The sequence below is a fragment of the Panthera onca genome, chromosome C2, assembly GCF_046562875.1.
Source record: "Panthera onca isolate mPanOnc1 chromosome C2, mPanOnc1 haplotype 2, whole genome shotgun sequence".
Taxonomy (NCBI): domain Eukaryota; kingdom Metazoa; phylum Chordata; class Mammalia; order Carnivora; family Felidae; genus Panthera; species Panthera onca.
The window spans coordinates 79,728,873-79,749,503 of record NC_138347.1 but is presented as its reverse complement, the minus strand read 5'-3'; the positions used below and the strand labels follow the sequence as shown (position 1 = coordinate 79,749,503).

Sequence of the window (20,631 nt, the reverse complement as noted above, 5' to 3'; positions counted from 1 at the left end):
TCCATTCTTCAAGAATCACTGAGCACCTTCTTTGTGCAAGACCTTCTTTTAAAGCACCTTCGCGTAAGACATTCTTTTACACACTTTGGACGATCTAGAGGAAGTTATGTGGACATAGTTGGCTCTATTTACTCCTCTTAGAAACGAGATGGTTGGGTTTAACGGATTCATCGAACACATATTTATTGGCCTACAGTTCGTAAAGCACTTTGCTGTGTGTCATGATGATTTGCAAAAGGTCCTTGCTGTGAAAGAAGACACACGGTCTCTTAGGACAGGTGCGGTGGAATAAATATTGGGCAAGATGATGGTGCCCCTCAGATTGCTGCGATTCTGCGAGGTTCTGTTTCCCAAAGCGTTAAGACTGGGCTATGAGAAAAAGGTTCCATAGCCAAGTAAGTCTGGTAAAGTCCAAGGTAAACAAAATTAAATGGATATCTTTACCATGGGACTCTCTGAACCTTTAGTGACCTAATGCACACTGTGACCTCCCAAGAGGTTTGTTTCTCAAAGTTATTTGATCAGAGAGTCCCTGTATCACCACCCTCCTCCTTTTTTTTTTTTTTTTCAATTTTTAAAAATTGTCCCCGTAGGGCATTTCTTAGGCTTAGTGTTCCAGTGTGCTTTGGGGAATGCTGCTGTGAGCCATGGGATCCCGTCCATAACATCTGAGCCTCGAGGGGTACTCAGGCACGCACCCTAGTCACTGACACAGGGTTGGAAGATCTGTGCATGAAAGGTGTCTGACACGGGGTGATTTCAGACATAGGGATTTGTGGCTGGGGTTGAGGGTGTGAAATCAGAGCAGAAGGGCTGGGCTTGTGAAGGAGGGGCGGTTGTGTAAGCAGAGGGGCCTGGAGGATGGTCAGTAGTCATCGGGAACAGGACAACTGTGAAATTCGGACATGACTGGTTTGGTTGAGACACCCTAACCCACGGACACAGCTTAGAGCAATTTTCGTTCTAGCCTCTATCTGGAGAGGTAAGAGGCAGCGGCGTTTTTGGTGCAGAACTCTGCTTGAGGCCTTGTTCCAACTGAGTGTCTGCCCATCTGCAGAAGCCATCACTTCTGTAAAGCATTCTGACTCTGTCTGGGGCAGAGCCCCTGTCTGAATCACAGTCTGTCTTAGGAGCGAGTCAGGGCTCTTTCATGGGTGGCTTCATTCTAGCAGGTCTGATTTCCAATTTCCCCGACAGATCCCCCTTCCTCCGCCTTCCCTTTCTCTCCAGCTTCCCTCGTTCTGATGAATCACCTGTCTTCATTTTTCATTCTTACCCTTTTGTGTCATCATTTTCATCTAAGGCAGCCTGCTTTTTTATATTCTTCCTGAAAAGTCATCTGTTTCATTTAAAATGATGCTACCAGTTTTCTTGTCTCCGGTAGCAACCAGCAGATGGGACGCGTCAGATAAAGTGGAGGACGATCTACCAGACTGGTCTGCCGCATCAGGGAGCTTTGGCCTCAGGCTGTGCTCTTTCACTACCCACCTTGTTATCCGTCTCTATATGGAGAGGAGCACAGGGCAAGGAATGGGGAGATCCGGGTTGTGTTTCTGATTCCACTTTGAGTACAAGTTTCCCCTGTCTGAGCCTCAGTTTATCCGTCAATGAAATGTTAGACTTTGGGCCCTTTCAACAGAAAAATGTTGAGTGTTAACAGTGGTTGAGTCAACGCAAGGTGAAGTCAACCTGGATTATTTGATCAGACATATCTTTGTGCCTGGCAACACAAGGAAGTGTGTAATGAGCATAGCTTCATGGCCACACATGGTAGACATTCACTGAGCATTGCTTCTTCTATACCCTGTCTTCTTCTAGACTCATTTTCTTTATATTGTCTGTTGCTTTTTTACTCATTTCTCTTTTCTCTTCTGCCACTCAGCCTTATCTCTTCTTTGCCTACACTCCCTCTGCTGTGTTTTCCTCCCATTCTCTAGTTGTATGGCTCCCTCTCTCCCCATCTCTTCAGTATTCCTTTTTCCCTTCCAGCTCTGTCCATGGAGGTGTCCACTCCAGAACTTTCTAAAGACAGATGGTGACATTGGCAGGACAGATTGGGGAATGGTGGTCCTGGCCAGCTGCAAATCTTTCCAGGAGATTGTTTGGTCTTTAGAATCATTTCTTTGTTTAATACATATTATACTTCAATGAATGAGGTTAAGTCTTGCCCTCAAGGAGCCCACTGTGGAGGTGAGAAGCTGTCTGACTTTTCTTTGACACTTGTGGGAAACCAAAGCCAGTGACGTACATTATAAATCGGGAAGGAGGTTTTTGTTTGTTTGTTTGTTTTGGGTGTGTGTGTGGGGGGGGGGGGGTTGTTGTTGTTGTTTTTGTTGTTTCTAGAATGGGGTAATGCACTCCTGAGTTTTCAGCATGGATTCTTGAGAACCTAGGAAAACTAGTTACCTGGAAAGCTTAAGCTTATTCTGACTATCTTAAAAAAGGCAGCTTGCATGTTTGGTTTAGCCATCTACCTGGACAGACACTCCAGGGATGAAAAGGTAGCCTGGCAAGTGGTTGCAGATCATCTAGAATGATGTGTCAAAAGAGCACAGGACATAGCACAAACTCAGAGAAGTCATTCACATGTAGAGAGGCCATTGGTAATGGCGGTGAGGTTTGGTCCCACTACAGGAAAGACTTTCAAAAGGTAGGAATTTACCTTGAGAGTTCTTTTGCTTCCTCTTTGTATTAAACATGACACTCACCTTTTAGTCTTTGTGATTAGTCTTTGGATTTTCCCAGTTATATATGCCTACTTGAAAAATCCAGAAGCATTTGGAAAGCTTTGATCTGGGTAGTGTTTGAGAGCATGGGCTCTGGAGCTAGACCGTATCCTGGCTCTACTTTTAGAGCCAGGCTCTGTCATTTATACCCTGACTTGTTACTTAATCTCTTTAGCCCTCTGTTGCCACATCCATAAAATGGGAATGACAGAATTATCTATCTCCTTGTGAGGATTGAATGAGTTGGTATATATCAAGCCCTTAAAATAGAGCTTGACACATACTAAGCACTCATTAAATATTATCTACTGTTTTTATGTGTTATTTTTTATAGTCAGAAGGTTGTGATTTGGAAAATATATTGGAGATGAGTGGATTTTTGGGTCACCATTTATTTTAAGATTTTATTTTTAAGTAATCTCTACACCCAATGTGGGGCTTGAACTTACAACCCTGACATCAAGAGTTAATTGCTCTTCCAGCTGAGCCAGCCAGGTGCCCCCGGGTCATTGTTTTAAATACACTTTTAATTTTGGAATGGTTTCTTAAGTATATGGAAAAGTTGTGAAGATTGTACAGAGAATTTTCATATACCCCTTGCCCAGTTTCTCTCATTTTTGGCATATCGTATCACCATGGGACATTTGTTAAAACTAAGAAACTGATATTGGTACGTTGCTAACTAACTCAACTCCAGACTCTGGTTGTATGTTACCAGTTTTCCCATTAACGTCCTCGATCTTCTTCAGGATGCAGTTCAGGATAGCACATTGCATTTGGTTGTCATATCTCCCTAGCCTAGAGTGGCTTTAAAGCGTATATCTTTTTTTTAAGTTTATTTATTTATTCTGCATGAGAGAGAGAGAGAGAGAAAGAGAGAGAGAGCAAGCAAGCAGGGGAGGGGCAGAGAGAGAGGGGGAGGGACAATCCCAAGTAGGCTCTGTACTGTTAGCACAGAGACTGATGGAGGGCTCGATCCCATGAACTGTGAGATCACGACCTGAGTGGGCAAAGCGGGAAACCTAGAGAAGGTCAAAAGAGGATCATGGAAATGCCCTGATCCTGTCCTTATCGTTCAATGGAGGAATGAGCAACAGTCAAGGACTTCTTATCTGTAAAGTGGGTGCAGTGGTCAGTGATAACCTCACGGATACTTAATGCTCACAAAGTACCACAGTTTTTACTTGGTGAAAACTAAGCGAGCCAAGGTGCTTACTTATAGTAACCTGAAACACAGTAGGTTCTCAATAAATGCTTGAGAAAAGAAGCCTTGAAAATGAGGAAACTTTCTCCTTAGAACGAACTTCAAGAAGATGGGGACGAATCGTGGCAAAACAAAGAACAGTCATTCATAAGGAAATCCGTGATACTCAGGAATGGAACCAGTGTTTGAGTTTCTGATAAGCAGGATATACTGTCTGTTTTTATTCTTGGAGGCTTTTATCATACAATACTACATTATGTTGCAGTCTGACTTTCACACAAATTGGATCCCAAAACTTACAGGAATTAAAAATACAAACTCGTGGGCAGTATGTGTTTTATAAATTACAGAAAACAGTAGTGTAAAGACATGCATAGTGAGTACAGTTAAGTCTGCAGCAGGCACCAATACCCAGGAGGAAGACATGGCTGAGGCTGCCGAGAAGGCATGGGAGCCGGGAAGCCGGATGAGGAGAGCAGGTGCACGGTGCGGTGTTCAGCGCCAGGAGAGATGGAGGGAGGCCATCTTCCGCGGGGAGGCTGGATGAGGAAGCCGGGGCAGCGGAGGCAGTTTAAGAATCCTGGAGAGGTAAACCCTCTGTATATCCCTAAGACATTTCTTTTCTTTTCTTTTCTTTTTTTTTTTTTTTTTTTAATTTTAAGGACCTTATTTTTGAAGATTGGTTTTGGGTTCACAGCAAGATTGAGAGGGAGGTACAGAGATTCCTCATATCCCTCCTTCCCCATACACACGCATAGTCCCCCCAACCCCCGTTATCAGCAGTCCCCACCAGCGTGGTCCCGGTGTGGCAGTTGAGGAACCTGCATTGACACATGGTTATCACCCAAGGTCCGTACTTTACATTACGGTTCACTCTTGATGTAGTACATTCTGCGGGTTTTGGACGGATGTATGATGACATGTGTCCACCTTGTATCATACAGAGTATTTTGCTGCCCTAAACATCCTCTGTCATCTGCCTGTTCTTCCCTACCACCCACCCCAGCACCTGGAAACGGCTGATCTTTGTACCATCTCCATGTATCCATGTATGGTCTTGTTGAATGGGGCCAACTGACTTTAGGAACCTAACCTCCTTTGCTTTTTCTCGTTCTGGCCTTTGTCACAGCGTTTCCTCAGCCTATATTGCTGTTCCTTGCCCTCGTCACCTGTTGGAACTGATCGTCAAGGTCTGGCACCTCCGCCATGAAGCAGGCCTTGCTTTCCACCCTTTGCCCCTAAGCAGGAAACAATCACTTCCTCTCAACAATTCATTCCTGTCTGGAATCTGGCAGACATATAGCAAACACTCATTGAATGGACGGACGGATGCACAGACGGACGGATGGGCGGGTTTGCCATCACTCACAGTATGCTCAAACTTAGTTCCTTTAGAATAGGATTATAACTTGCTCATCTCTACACCCTCTAGGATCAGCACTGAGAAGGTGCCCCTCCGTCCATCCATCCATCCATCCCACAGTAGACTTTCAGGCTCTATTTCAGGGTTGTAGCAATGAACGGTTCATTTGTTGATAGTCTGCACAGAGAAAATGGTGTTCTTTGGGGTATGTTTTCATTCTTATGAGGTCTGTCTGTAAGTTTTCTTTTTCTTTTGACGTGTACGGACTGAGGAAGAAATGGCTTGTTTGATCTGCACGTGTCATCGGTGTTCAAAGCAAATGCTCTCTCATTCCTTCAGCCGGCTTTGTACGAAAGAGAGCTCACTGGGTTTAGAAAGGCACTGTCTCTCAGAGTACGTGGCAGGTTCTTACTGACTTGCCTTAGGGATAAATGCCCTTTCCAGTGTTTTGAAAGTTGGTGCCAGGATGCCACAGTGCTCATGGTTGGGCTTCCTTGCTAATGTTTTTTACTTTTATTTTTTAATACAGTGACAGAATGCATACCGCTGAGGTGGTAAATGGGAAAAAGAAGTGCAGTGGAATAAACTGTCTGTTTCTTGGGGCCTTTCGTATTAATCACAGGAGGAAGCATCAGTCATGGCCAGATGAGAGAGCCAGCTGACTTAAGCTCACGCCAGATCGACATCAGAGTGGCAAAATCGAGAGGAATTTGACGATGCTGAATTGGGGAAGTCTAAGGTGCTCAGAGCAGCAGTGCTGGACAGATCAGAGAGACCATGTAGTGAGGCAGTTCAGAGTCACCCTGGAGGGTGTGCTGCCTGCCCTGAACACCCCCCTGCTCCCACTTCTGAGGCAGTCAATCATGAACTTGCATTTCTGACAACCTCAGAGGTTGTGCCAAGGCTGATGGAAACCGCTGACCTAGTCCAGCTACTGGTTTGTTTGTTTTTTTGTTTTATTTTTAGAGATGGGGAATCGAGACCTGGAGATGAGTGGAAAAGACTTGTCCAGAGTCACACAGCTTATAGGAGCAAAGCTAGAATCAAAACCCGGAATCCTGACTTGCAGAATGTTCCATACTGTCACCAGAGCCAGTCCAGGAACCATGTTATTTTTAGTTCTGCTGCAGAGTGACCACTAAGTTTCACTAGCTGTGCCCGATCTGGTCACAGACTTATTTTTCAGGGCCTTCCACTTAGCTCTCTCCAGCTACATTTCCTTGTTCAGTTAAGCCACAGCTTGGCCGCTGCTGTGGGCTAGGAATTGCATTGAAGCTAGAAGTGGTTTAGCACTGTGGCAGTCGGAAAGTATGGCTGTCAGCTGGTCAAACCTTGACTCGATTTATGTTTTCATTTTCTGATTTGAAAGGGAGGACAGTACCACCTCCTTGTGCTGCAGGTCAGGTGGTGAGCACGTACCTGGCTCTCCGCGTACATTCTGGCGCTCGTCACAGTTATTATTAATGAGGAGAGTAACTGTGGGCCCCTCCCTCAGGGTAGGTGGCTTCCGGAACTTTGTAGAGGGAAGCTGGGATTTACTGGAACAGACACATGGCTTAAAGTTTGGAGGAGTGGGTTTCAAGACCCAGCTTTGTCACTTAGCTGCATAGTCTTGGGCAAGTCACCGGATGTCTCTGAGCTGTGATTTGAAGCAGGTAGACTTAGTTTATGTAATAAGGCAGCATAAGGAGCAAGAGGAAGGACGGAAATTGGGAAGAGGTGGAAATCTAGGCATTAGATACAGGTTTTGGGTTGATGGGGAATGAATTTGACGGGGGTGGGGGCCGTAGAAGGCGTTGGGTGGCCTTTAGGAGGAGGGGGCCGTAGAAGGCGCCGGGTGGCCTAAGGCTTGGTGTTGGAGGGAGCAGAAGGTCTGGGGGTGGTCCTGTGAGGGTTGACCCAGCCAGCCTGCCCAGAGAGGGGCTTGCCCCCAGTCCAGGAGAAATGTCATCATTCCCATGTCAGGATACTGGGAGGGATGGCTTGTTGAAGTGACGTGGGTACTGGTGCTGGAGCATGACTGGGGAGTCTGGCCAGGGTCATGGTATTTGCTTTGGACTGGGGGCCTTGAGGCACACTCACAGTAAGGGCCAGCTTAGTGGTGAGACTCAGGATTGATCCTGACACCTTGGCTGCTGGGTTTAGTGAGCAGCAAAGAGGTTAGATCAGAAAGGTACTGAATATGACTGCTGTATCTTTCATGATGGGTTCAGTCTGGGAGAGGCCTGGCTAAAAGTTGGGGTGGTCCTGGGGAAGACAGAGATAAGGTCACCCACCAGCTTCAGTTTTCTCACCTGTAAAATAGGAGTGCTGATGGGGATTATGCTGATGTTATCTGTTCTGGCTGGATTAAGGATTAAATACAGTTGACCCTTGATCCACAGAGGTCTGAACTGCATGGCTCCACTTACGTGTGGATTTTTTTTCAATAAACAACAGTATAGTCCTGTAAATGTGTCCTCCTTGTGAGTTAATTAATAAGGTTTTCTTTTCTCTAGCTTACTTTGTTGCAAGAAATCAGGGTATGAAACATGTAACGTACCAAATGTGTACTAACTGGCTGTTTATGTTATCAGTAAAGCTTCTGGTCAACAGTAGGCTATTAGTAGCTAAATTTGGGGAGGAGTCAAAAGTAATGCACAGATTTTGGACTGTGCAGGCAGTTGGTGCCCCTAAGCCCCACATCGTTCAAGGGTCAACTGTACTTGTCTGTGGGAAGGCACTTCTTGGTTGCGGGATGCCAGAGCAGCACCTGGCGTCCCTGTTCCAGGGCAGACCAGAGAGCAGGAGAAGGAGGAGAGATGCAGAGGCACAGCTGCGGGAAGACTGTGGGAGCTCATCCTAGGGAGGACAGTGATAGCTCCTGCCGGCGGAAGGTCAGGGATGCTGGGAGGATGTAGGCTTTAAGAGCCCGCGGAAATGTTGCTCAGCCGGGCTCCTTGGTGCATACTCTCCTTTCACAGTGAAGTTTTCAGCACAGCTGGGCTTGGGGGCTCGGATGGGGTGGGGGATGCTGTAGCGCCCTTGGTTCACCAGAGTTAGAAGAGCCAGGCTCTCATGCTGTGGCTTGGACAGACTCATCAGAGCCATGGGTGGAGCTCCCCGGGTGTCCAGGCTCTTCCTCCCTGCAGAGCTGGTCTGTGTTTAGGGAGAGACCTGAGGATTCAGCTCGTGTCACCTACTGGGAGGCACGGCGGGACGTCTGTCTACACGCATCCCATTCCCTCCGCGCCCCCCCCCCCCCCCCCCCCCCCCCGTGCTCTGCAAGCCCCTCCCTTCCCACCCCTCCTCCTTTCTCTGGCGGTCCTGGCTCCGCCCTCATGCTGTACCCCAGGGACGCCCACCCTCCGTGTTTCCCCTCTCCACATACCTTTGTTGGTCTCTATTGTCCGGGGACTACCCTAAACACCTTGGGGGGTGAGGGCTACTGTTCGTTTTTCCAAGGTCCCAGCATCTCCATTTCTTCAGGTCATAACTTAATACAGTATCATTCTTCCAGTAGTTGTCTTCTGCCCATTGCATCAGGCTGCTTTTCCTTGGCTGGCATTAAACCGCTAGTAATCATTTACCTCTATGGTTCCCTTCACTGTGGGTCACACGGTTGGATGGTCACAGGGAGATTCCTGCAGGTGTTTTGCTTTCGGTAGCTGACTTGTGCATGAGCGAAGGACATTGTTGCCTCCATAGTTACTGTCTGCCATTCCAGGGGCTGGCTGAATAAGACACCGGTTCAGCCGTCTAGGAGGCTGTGGTCTACACAGGAAACAGACATGCAAACAAAATTGGGGCAGCCGGTGACGTACCGTGTGTGTGTGTGTGTGTGTGTGTGTGTGTGTGTGTGTGTGTAGCATACGCAGAGGAAGTATCCCAGTAGCAAGATGGTGGAGAGAGCCCATCACGCTCTGAGGACACTCAGACGTGTTAGGACACCAAGAAGAAAAAAAAGACATTTTGAAAGCACTGATGGGGGCCCCACATAGCCACGGTCCACCCCATTCCCTATAATCACAGAAGCCTGTTGACCCCTGGGGTTTGAATTTATGCTGTCTTCAGAGTGAAGCTTCTCTTTGGCCCACAAGTGTACCTCGGAGGGCGCTGAGTTCCTCCCAGGTTCCCGCCTCAGCCCTCCAGCTCATTTCCTGCCTCAGCCCCGTGCCATGGGGGCTGGGAGGAGGGTCCAGACTGGTCTGTCCCCCTTGGTTCCCCCTGGGATTCCAGAGCCCCCGCCCTTCGGGGGTGCCCATATCTGGAACACGCCTGTTTCCCCAGTGCATGCTGTCTTCTAGTACTTTCCCTGCTTGCCCTCCTATTTCCATTTAAAGCCCTCTTGAGCAGGTCTGAGTGTCTCCTGCCAGCAGCATTCCTTCTGGTTTACTGGAACCCCCCTTCTCATCCTGCCGGGAAGCCAGCCGCGAAGGGGACTTCAGCACAGCCACTCTGCAGTCTCTTCTCTCTTCCAAGATCGTGACCCTCCCTCTGGCTGGAGCAGTGACTGGCCTGGCTGTCGACATGAGCCCCCTGACCCCCTGCATATGAGGCTTTCCTTCCCTTACTAATCTTTGCCCAGCTCCCCCAGCCATGGGGCTGTTGGACAGGCATCTACAGGCCTGTGCTCCTGTGCCTCCCTTCACTGCCTGCCCGTCAGAAGTAACGTGAGAAGCAACACAGAGGGCTGCCTGGGTCTGTTTTTCGGAGGAAGTCAGAATGGCCCTCTAGCAATGCCTGGGACAGTGATAATATTTGGGTTGATTTCCCTGTGGATTTTACTTCTAGGCACAAATACATGCACTGCCCTGTTAGGAGAATTTTTAGGAGAATTCCTTTTTGAGTGGAACGGAGTGGAAGGCACCTACCTACCGTTTTCTTCCTGCTCTGCTGTGCACAGGCTTCTGTGATCTCTGACTCTGCTCTAGGGAACACATTTCTGCCCCGCAGCGTCCCAGCTGGCCTCCTGCCATCACTCACCATCTCCCATGGCCTCTGGGGAAGTCCTTTCCCCTGCACACTTCCACCCTGCTGTGATCCGACCCTGCCTCAGTTCCAGAACTGTCTCCAGCCAGCCCCTTGCCAGTCAGACTCTATGCTTCCTCCTTCATGTGTTCCTCGGCACACTGTCTTGCACACCTGTGTGTCTTACTTAGCATGTGCTTTCCCGTTGGTCCCGAGGGTCTGTCGTTTCTCTCTGATGAACACCTGCTCATCCTTCAAGATGCAGCACAGATGTCGCCTCCTTGTTTTTTAAAAAAGTTTATTTATTTTGAGAGAGAGAGAAAAAGCATAATTTGGGAAGGGGCAGATGGAGAGAATCCCAAGCAAGCTCCGCACTGTGAGTGCAGAGCCCGATGCGGGACTCAAACTCACGAATCAGGTGAGATCGTGACCTGAGCCAAAGTCAGATGTCTCCTCCTGAACCTCCTCTCACCGCCCCCCAACCCCCGCAAAGAGGTGAAAGCAAAAACAAACCTAATTTTTATTGTATAGAGTAAGCCATTTCAAATACTCGGGACCAAATAAACAAGGAAATGAGAATCACTCATAAATTCACTATTTAGATACAGGTGCTGTTTTAATGATCTTGAAGAGTTACTTTCATTACTTTTTTGTGCATTTGCGTTTTACTGACTTGATGTCTTACTACGTATACAATTTTATATACAATCATTTCACCAAACCGTACAGCATAAGCCCCTTCTCATGGCATTAGGGATTATTCATACATGTAATTTTTGATGACTGCCTGTTACTCTGTCTTCAGAATGTACCAGATTTTTTAAATCTTTTTTTTTTGTTTTGGTAGCTGACATTTGAGTTTCTAATTTTTCATTATTGTCAGTAGCACTGTGATGTATGTCCTTTTTACGAAATTCATTATCTGTACCTCCGACTATAAGGCAGGTTACTAGGACGTGAAATTGCTTGCTCAAAGGGCACGAACTTTTTTCACCCTTAATTTCAGAATAACTCATGGTCGCTGAAGAAAATTAGGAACATGTGGGGAAGCACAAAGAAGAAAATAAAAACCACCTGTAGCTCCTTGCAAAAAGCAGTGTGAAATTTGATGTGTAATTGTGTGTGCCATCTCTCTCTCTCCCTCTGGCCCAGGGATTGGTGAACAGTTTCTGTAAAGGTCCAGATAGTAAATATTTTAGGCTTGTGGGCCTCATATGGTCTCTTTCACGTGTTCTTCTTTTTCTTAAATAAAACTTCTAAAAATATAAAAACCATTCCTGCTTAGTGTGTCGTACAAAGAGTTTGCCAACCTGGTGTTAGCCTCCGAAGTGGGACCATGCTGTACATTACTATTTTGGAATTGTTTTCCTCCCTAAGGTAACTACCTTCTTACTGCTCCTCATGGTTTTCTGTTTTCTGTTGCCCAAATAGTATTTGTGGGTTCTTGCTGGAATGCCCATGCCTCTGATAGAGAATTTAAAGCACACGTTATTGTGTATTTGCTGAGATGTCTGTTTTTCTTTCTTTCAAAAAATTTTTTTAATGTTTAACTTATTTTTGAGAGAAAGAGAGACAGAATGCAAGCAGGGGAGGGGCAGAGAGAGAGAGAGGGAGACACAGAATCCGAAGCAGGCTCCAGGCTCTGAGCTGTCGGCACAGAGCCCAATGCGGGGCTTGAACTCACAAACCACGGGATCGTGACCTGAGCCGAAGTGGGTTGCTTAACCGAATGAGCCACCCAGGAGCCCCACGATGTCTCTTTTTCATGTGTTTTTTATCTCTTTCTTCCCAGCCCCACAGGGTGCCTGAGTGGTCCTTGGTAGATGCACAGTATATTGGTGCGAGTTTACCCCTTCAAAATGCCTATGGTAGAACATTGCTGTTCCAAGGTTTGTTTCTTGTGCTGGGAGCATCAGCATTACCTGAGAATTGTTAAAACTGAAGAATTTCAGCTCTACCCCAGAATCTGTGTCTAAAGTACCTCACGGGATGTGTGCAAGTTCAGGTTTGAGAAGCAGAACTTGGAAGAGTTCACCTCTGCTCTTTTGGGTGTATATTTACTTACAGGCATCCCCTCCCCCATTGTTTTCAGTAGTAGGAACCCCTTGGGACTGGACCTCGGGTATTCACTAGGTCAGGAACTGGCCAGGAGGGCCAGCACGGTTTGTTTCAGATGTGACACTGGCTGCCACCTTGCCTCGTGGAGCGGATGAGGTTGCCATGGCTTTTGGCTAGAGATGGATGTGATGGTAGAAGGAGCAAACATTTCAATAGTACCTGTTGTGTGCCGGGCCCTCTGTCAAGTCCTTGACACATGTTCGCCACGGGTGAGGCTCGATGGTCTCAGCTGAAGGGGATGGAGTGATCTTTAAGGTTGCTGATTCTTTTTTTTTTTTGTTTTTTTTGTTTTTAAATTTTTACTTATTTGTTTTGAGAGAGACAGAAAGCACAAGTGGGGGAGGGGCAGAGAGAGGGGGACAGACGATCCAAAGCTGGCTCTCAGCTGACCAGCAGAGGGCCCGATGTAGGGCTTGAACTCACAAAGCACGAGATCGTGACCTGAGCCGAAGTTGGACACTTAACTCACTGAGCCACCCAGATGCCCCTGCTGATTCTTAGCCTTCAGAATCAGCCAGAGAATTTAAAAAATATGTACATGCCCAGCTCCCACCCCAGTCCTGGTCATCTAAGGATGACCTAGATTTTAGTACAAAACCCAGTCAGGATCCTGTGTCTTTTACCTGAGGACACGCTTCCCAGGACCCAGAGCTGCTCGCCAGCCTGCAGTGACGGGCAGGAAGTAGACCCTGGTGAAGAGGGTGCCCCTTGGTCCTCAGTGCGCCGAAGCAGACGGGTCACAGGGTGGCCAGTGACTTGGCAATCGGGGTACGGGGCCCAGGCACCAAGTCACGTGCTATTCTTCCCTTTCCTTCCTTCCTGGTGCCTGTTTCTGGGGCTCTGCTGGAGGGGCGTGAGCCATGTCAACAGCTCCAAGCGACCGAGGCAGCTGCCGCAGCATCTCGTATCCTCCTTCACCTTGGCAGAGTGGTGGAGAGCACTTTCAAGTCAGGAGCAAAAGAATCTGCGTCCTCTCTGATTTTTCAGCCTCCTCAGTGCCAGGGTTTCTCCTGGGAAGCCTGGTCAGCCCTTGCTTCGGGTCGTGCCAGCCAGAGGCAAACAGAACGGGATGCTTGCCGAGGCTTTGCAAAGACATCATAGGGAAAGGTGCACAGACATCATAGAGAAGCCAGGGCTGTAAATGGCGCTCTGTTTATGTGGCAGCTGCCGTGGAAAGCAGGAATAGCCTTGTTACCAGGAGAGTTGCTGTTCATCGAATGCTCATTGTGCCAGGCACTCTGCCTTCATTATGTTTCTGCTAGGCCTTCAACAGCCAGGAGAGGCCTGGGAGGTTGGATGCCTTCCCCCCAAGTGGCTGGCTGGGATGTGAACCCAGTTCTGCTTGATTTCAAAGTCCACGATCTTATTTGTCATGGATACTGCTTCCCTGGCTGCTTCTGTGTTGATTCCCTCCCCTCGGCCGCTCCCAGGGGTTTAACCAAAAAGCCCATGGGGTTAGATTGAGCTCACGATTCAGGGACACATGGTAAGGGATACCAGGAAATGGGGTGGCCTGCATCAAATGGAGAGACATTTCTGGCTATTGGAGGTGTTTGAGGAGACCGTCAGATGGGGATTGAGCTGGCCACAATGTTGTGAATATAATTGGAAGCTCCAGTCATAAAGCAAGATACCGAGTGCATTAGATGGGGATGTAGGTAGACTGGGCACTGGTCAGGTGATGAAGGTTTTGATTGTGTATGGCCTGCTTCCAGCCATGAGAGCCGTGCCGGCAGAGGACAAGCGTGGCCTGGGAGCTTAGCAGGCAAGGCAGGTCAGACCCCGGTGTCGAGGGCCTCAGATGATAAAGGAGTTGGAGAGTGAGTCTCTTGACCTTCTTCCCAAAGTTTATAGGATCTGCTAAATCAAGTTTTTGCAGGCTGGTGGAGAAAAAGCAAGGGCGCCTTCTTTCGTTCAGTAAGCATTTGCTGTGTGGCCACTGTGGCTGGAGGGGGCAGAGCCGACCTCCAGCTAAGGATGAGCAGCAGTGAGCCTGAAGGAAAGGTCAGGTAGGGGCCTACCAGGAAGAGGGTGCTGTGCAGGTGAAGGCGTAGATCAGACTTGCTCATCTCGGTGTGCCTGAGGTGGGCAAGTGTCGGGTACCTCTTTGCTGCCCTTGATCTTGATAAAGCTGATGGCTCTGGATTCGCTGCCTCGGCGTGTGGGACCAGAAGGATCTCGGAAATTCACAGGTCTTTGGTCTCCTTCTAGTGATTGGAAGCTGATGAAGACGGGGGGACTTGGAGCCCTTGAGAAAAGTTCCATTTTGTCCCTATCTTCTTTTCCCGCCCTTCGGCATGAAATAGATTGCACTGTGTATTATTAACCCATCAGGTGCCTGCTTTATCTTCTCTTGCTTCCAGCTGGGAGAAGTGCTGGGAGACACTGATGAGTTACCCTCTCGTGTTCTGTTCGAACAGCCCAGGAATGCTGGCTTATGGGAAATGTGCCTTGCTGGTGGTGTGGAGGCTGCAGACCAAAGGTGGACGGCATGGTGTTAGCTGGGCCAACAATGGTTTAATAATTTGCTTGTCGATGCCTTCCTGTTGGGTTCCTTGTGTTATTCAGCTCCATATCCAGGGTCTTCCCCACGGCACGATGCCTACGCCAATCAATTGCTCAGTACATTTTTTTGCCAGATGTGTGAGTGAAGGACTTCCCTCGTCTGCCTTCACGTGCTCATCGTGTACGTAAGTTCCTCCTTCCCTCTGTTACAGGATAAGGCCAGTGAAGGTGAGTGAGAGAATGCGTGGGAAGTCCCCTTAAATTCATGGGCAGGAAAGTTTTGAAGAATTCATGGAAAAATGTCATGGGTACCTGGGTAGCTGATAGCCAGGTGCTACACTTGCTAATGTGTAGCACATTTATAACCGTGGGCCAAGGCATGCCCTGTGCAGCTATGTTTAAGTAAGTGATCTCAGTACCAGCCTTGGTTCACCTCTCATGATGTCTGAAGAAAGGGCCAGGACAGTGCATGTGTATATGAGGTATGTGGTGGGAGAAGGTGATCCATGGATGTGATGTGGGGGGAACATTGCTCAGGCTGTGGTTTTGTGGCTGGACCCCAGACTCTCGGTGTTTTGTTCTTGTCTGGGATGCCAAAATGATGTCCCCACATCATGGAGCTGCCTCGTGAATGGGGAAGCCGGCCCATTCAGTGGCTGAGTTGGGTCTCAACGTCGTTGTTTCCTTGCGAGGTCACAATGCAGTCCTGTGTGAAGGCTCCCCTCTTCTGTGCCTCTTTTCCTCCCAGAGAGAGGACATTTGGCATTATTCGTGTCAAGTTTTGGTGGATATGCAGGGAAGATAAGCAGATGGGCACAGAACCGAGGAAGGCAGACCTCCCTGTGCAGTGTGCAGAGCGTCGTGTCAGACAGAGCTGCTGTCTTGGGCCACTCACCGAGAAGCCTTGGCTGTGCTGGAAAGGTCTCCAGGGAATGGGTGCTCAGCCCTGAGACAGGGTGTGGAACTCCTGACACTACCTACGCTCCTGGCAGGGGAACCCAGGCCCGTGGATTTTGGTGGGTTGTGCTGTGTGATCTTTTCCTGCTTACCAAACGCAAGGACCCCGGGGTGAGTGAAACCCTGGGAGCTGGATGCCGTTCGAGGGCCCGGGTTTGGAAAAGGCTCTACATGCTGCGGTGGCGGCCGCTAAGGTGTTGGACGTTATGGGAAGGAGTCGCTACGCACAGTCACAGGTGTGGCACGAGGTGTCAGAAATTCCTGAAGACAGAAGTCCGTGACAGTGTTGCTCTGAGCTCTTGAGCAGTGTTTGCAGATGGTCACTAGCCTGTCCCCTTAGCCCTGTCGGCAGAAATGCCTTCTTTCTCTACTCCTTTTGGTGGCACAGGGAGAAAGGGCTTGGGTTTTAGAGCCAGAGTGACCGGGTTTTGAATTTGTTCTCTGTTACTTTAGAGCTCTGGGACCTTGGGCAAGTGGTTCCTCCTCCCCGAGCTCCAGATTCTTGGTCTGTATAGTAGGGGGCTTACCCTGCAGGGTGTTGCAGGGATTGGGGAGAATGTCTATCGAGCACCCACGCTAGCACGTGGGAGGCACCCCGTGAATGAGTCATGAACATTAATCTCCTTTACCCACTGTTGTTCCAGGGGAGGGGGTAACTCTCCTTTCCTGCCACGAGCCCCTCAGTTTGCCGGCTGTGTGCCTTTGCTCACGTAATTTCTACTTTCTAGAAAGCCACCGTTCCTTCGCATGTTATTATTTCCATTTGTTCGGATCGAGCCTCTGCGTGGTTTCTAGGACGCCCTCCCCAGGCATCCCAGCAGGCAGTGGCTTCATCTCCTTCTCTTGTGATGTGGCTCATCTCTTACCTGGGGCTGTGTGCTGTGAGTTCAGTTCAGGAACTTCTCACCTGTCAGCTCCCTGAGGTCAGGGTTTCCGTGTCATTTGCCTCTGCCCTCCTTGTGGCACCGAGCACAGTGCGGGGCCCATGGGAGTGGGTGCCCCGGTAAATGGGTCTTAGGTGACTGAAAAAAAATGATCGGGCTGAAGGCTGGCATTCCCCTGGCTTTAGAATCTGAGAGGAGAAGAAAAAATGGTTCAGGCATGGAGCGTCAGGCCTGCGGGTTCCTATTTCCTCATTCAGGGTGCAGGTTGGGATTGCCTGGAGCCACAGTTCCTTGAGACTTACCACCTCAGGCCTAAATCTGCCTCCTTTAATTACCTCCTTTCCAGGGAACAGGAGTCCTTGTTGTCTGCCCAGAAGCAGCTAATTATAGCTCCAACCTCCAGGCCCTGGTGCGCTTCTAGGCCACAGGGCTACGCAGCCTGAGCTGTCTGTTGATTTTGGGATTTCCTCAGGGATTCTTTATATTTTCAGGTTTTCATTAGGGGCTGCTTTTTATTTTGAATCCAGCAAGGAGAGTTGAGGGGCATTAACTCTTCCGAATTTTCTATGTGGACTTTAAGGGAGAGTTGAAGATCTGGAGGAGAAGGGGAACAGGGTCAGAGTGGCTTTCAAAGAGGGCCTTGTGTACTCCGTGATGTCCACAAGAGTGTCATTTCGTCATGGCTTCCCCAAGAAAGCTGCCTCGCATTTGACTTTTCTGACCTCTGGGTCACGCTATTTGTAGCTCTTTCATTTTCCTTGGAAATTAGCACTTTTTATTTTTTTAGTTTTAAAAGATTGAAAATAAATGTTCTTAGTAAAAATAAAGTGAAATAATACAAAAGCATTTATAAATGTCCTATTTCGGGTCCATTCCCCGCTTGTAACCATTTTTTGTTTTTAATTCTTTTTTTTGGTTTGTTTTGTTTTTGTTTTTAATTCTGCGCACGGTTATTGTCCTGTCTGTAAGCAATATGTGTGTGTCTTTGGTTTTTGAGTTATTAGTTACATATATATGCCTGCTGACTTTTGTGATATGCAAGGACTAGCTTGTTTTTTTTTTTTCTAATTTTTTTTTTAATGTTTGTTTATTTTTGAGACAGAGAGAGACAGTGGATGAACGGGGGAGGGTCAGAGAGAGAGGGAGACACAGAATCTGAAGCAGGCTCCAGGCTCTGAGCTGTCAGCACAGAGCCCGACGCGGGGCTCGAACTCACGGACCGTGAGATCATGACCTGAGCCAAAGTCAGACGGTTAACAGACTGAGCCACCCAGGCGCCCCAAGGACTAGCTTATTTACACCCACTGATACTTTTCATCCTCCTGCCCAGTGTTTCATAGTTACATCACTGATCTGCTGTCTTTTAATTTCCTTTCTAAGTTTATGTCATGTGCACAAATCTCCGTTTCTTGCTGTAGCAACTTTTGACTGTCTCTCCTCACCCGCCATTTTGTACAATGAAGATACTGGGGATTCTCTGCACCTTTCCTGTCGCACTTTTACTCCTAATTTGTCACTTACATTTTATGTGACATTTGCCTCTCCGGCATTTATGATTGATAATGTAAAATGCACTGTACATGGTTTTGCAACTTCTGCCTTCTGTGCTATGTCTGTGGGTTGACTTCAAGAGCTGAAAACAATCAACAACATTTAGTATGATTTCTAGGTAAATATTGCTCAATACGGGGCTAAGTCATGTGCTGTGGTTTCATTTCCTTTTCTAGGGTTCTGAGGTCACCACCTTCAAGCCACTCACAGGGGACCAAACTTTCCCTTAGCATCAAAATCTAATGAGATTCTTCTCGTTCTCCTCTAGTTGTTTAAAATCGTCCCAGGTTTTTTGTTTTGTTTGCACAATGAGAAGAATGTTTTTTAATATTCTTGGAGTTTGAGGTTGTATTGTTTGGTTGGAAGAAGAAAGTTAAGTATTTTCTACCCATATATCCCATATATCTTCTGCCTTTCTAGTTGTTCTTTTGCCTGCTTGGAGTCTCTTCTGTGTTTTTGAAGTTCATTAACTTTTTCTTTTATGTTGGGCTGGTTTCTCTAAATTTGGTCATGATTTCTTATGCAGTCTTTTGTTTTGTTCTGGAGTTTCTGATTGCCTTCTTCTATTTAAATCTCCTGGCTTTATCAGAGTTTCAAGTATTTCCAGGCTTTCCTGGAGGAGTCCTGAGTCATGCTATTAGCTATTAGTCACCGTCATTATTATGCAAAAGTAGATATATTATTAAAATATTATCTACCAATATTTTCTTTTAAAAAATTAATTAATTATTTTTTTTAGAGACAGAGAGAGAGAGAGAGCACGCACTCAGGCAAGGGAAGGGCAGAGAGAGAGGGAGAGACAGGGAATCTTAAGCAGGCTCTGCCGCAGAGCCCAACACAAAGCTCGATCTCATGACCCTGAGATCATGACCTGAACCAAAATTCAGAGTTGGACACTTAACCAACTGAGCCACTCAGGTACCCCACCAATATTTTCTTAAACATATTCTTACCAGACAGTTTTGTTTGGTCTTTTTTTTTTTTTTTTCCATTGCATGTTTATTAACATTTCCAGTTTACTTTATAATTCTCTTTATAATGGCCACTCATGATCCATTGATTAGATGTACTATTTTTAAATTTAGCCATTTACATATTTTTTGGATTTGGATCATTACCAATTTCTGCTCTTATAAATGACACCGTTATGAACATTTTGATGCATTAGGCCTTTTTCCTTAATTTCTTTTATGAGTGCTTCGTAGGGAAAGATAACTGGGAAATCTGTGGCATCATCTTTAAGGACGTAGTTCCATGATAATGTTTGTGTTGGATTCTAGTAGGGATCACTTAACATTTCTTATTAAGAAACTTCTTGGGGGGAAAAGGAGCAGTAGGAAGCAAGAGAGCAGTACCACCTCTGAATCAATATCTTGAGTTTTCTTGGGAGCTTAGGAAGATCTTGTGTGTCCTACTGTAAAGCTAATACTGCCTAGAAATCACCCTCTAGGCTCGGCTGGGGCTGTGTGACTTATGCCCATGATGCTGTTATGACTCACGAGCTTTGTGTATTTTTTTTTTTTTTTTTGGCCAAGTATTATTCATGATCACCTCCAACTGGATCACCTTTGTTCACTGGAATTGTCTTTCAGTGACTGTTGGATAAATCAGAATCATTCTCAAAAATCAAAGAGATATTCCCAGAATATCCCAGAATATTCCCAAATATTCCCGTTGAGAATATTCTGTAAGCTCTACATCTGCTTGTACACGTAGTTTCTCTCTTTCTTTCTTTCTTTCTTTCTTTCTTTCTTTCTTCCTTCCTTGCTTTTTTTAACCCCACCTAGTTTCTAAAGAAGGGACTTGAGCAGCAGCAGGGTTATTAGAATAAAGGTACCACTGTGAAAAATCCACTGTCACAAGAAGCCTAAATTGTGATAATATTGAAGAGACTGACTTATTGGTTTATTATAACCACATAGCTTTGCATTATTATACAACTTCCTCAGTCTGGCAATATTTGCTTTATGGTATTTACAATGTCCACGTGACGTAATTATGTAAGAGTGGAACCCTTGCTTTGCAAAAAGCTTTGCAGTTCATTGACGAACACTGGTTACGTGTTAAAGAATACCTTTCCAGTTGCATTCAGTTCTGAGCTTAATGAGTCACAGTCTCATTGTTTTGGATAGTGGGTGATAATAATGTATTAAAGGTGACATGAGATGCATTGATCTAGAATATCACAGCTGGAGAGGACCTGGTCCAGCAGACCCACTTTAATATGAGGAAAAGGAGATCCAGAGGGGAGAAGGTCTCATTTCAAGTCATAGGAGTAGTTAGAGGCAGAACTAAGTCTTGTCTTCATACCTCCTCACTTCTAGTCTATTGGTTTTTCTTATATCATCTATTATAATTTAAAATATTTGCAGT

General features: G+C 46.9%; 1 protein-coding gene across 4 annotated transcripts in view; it reads left to right on the top strand.

The window, feature by feature from the left end:
- The window catches only part of LPP (LIM domain containing preferred translocation partner in lipoma), a 676,388-nt gene that overhangs the window by 14,843 nt on the left and 640,914 nt on the right, over nucleotides 1–20,631 (top strand). The gene's annotated exons all lie outside the window — the stretch shown is intronic.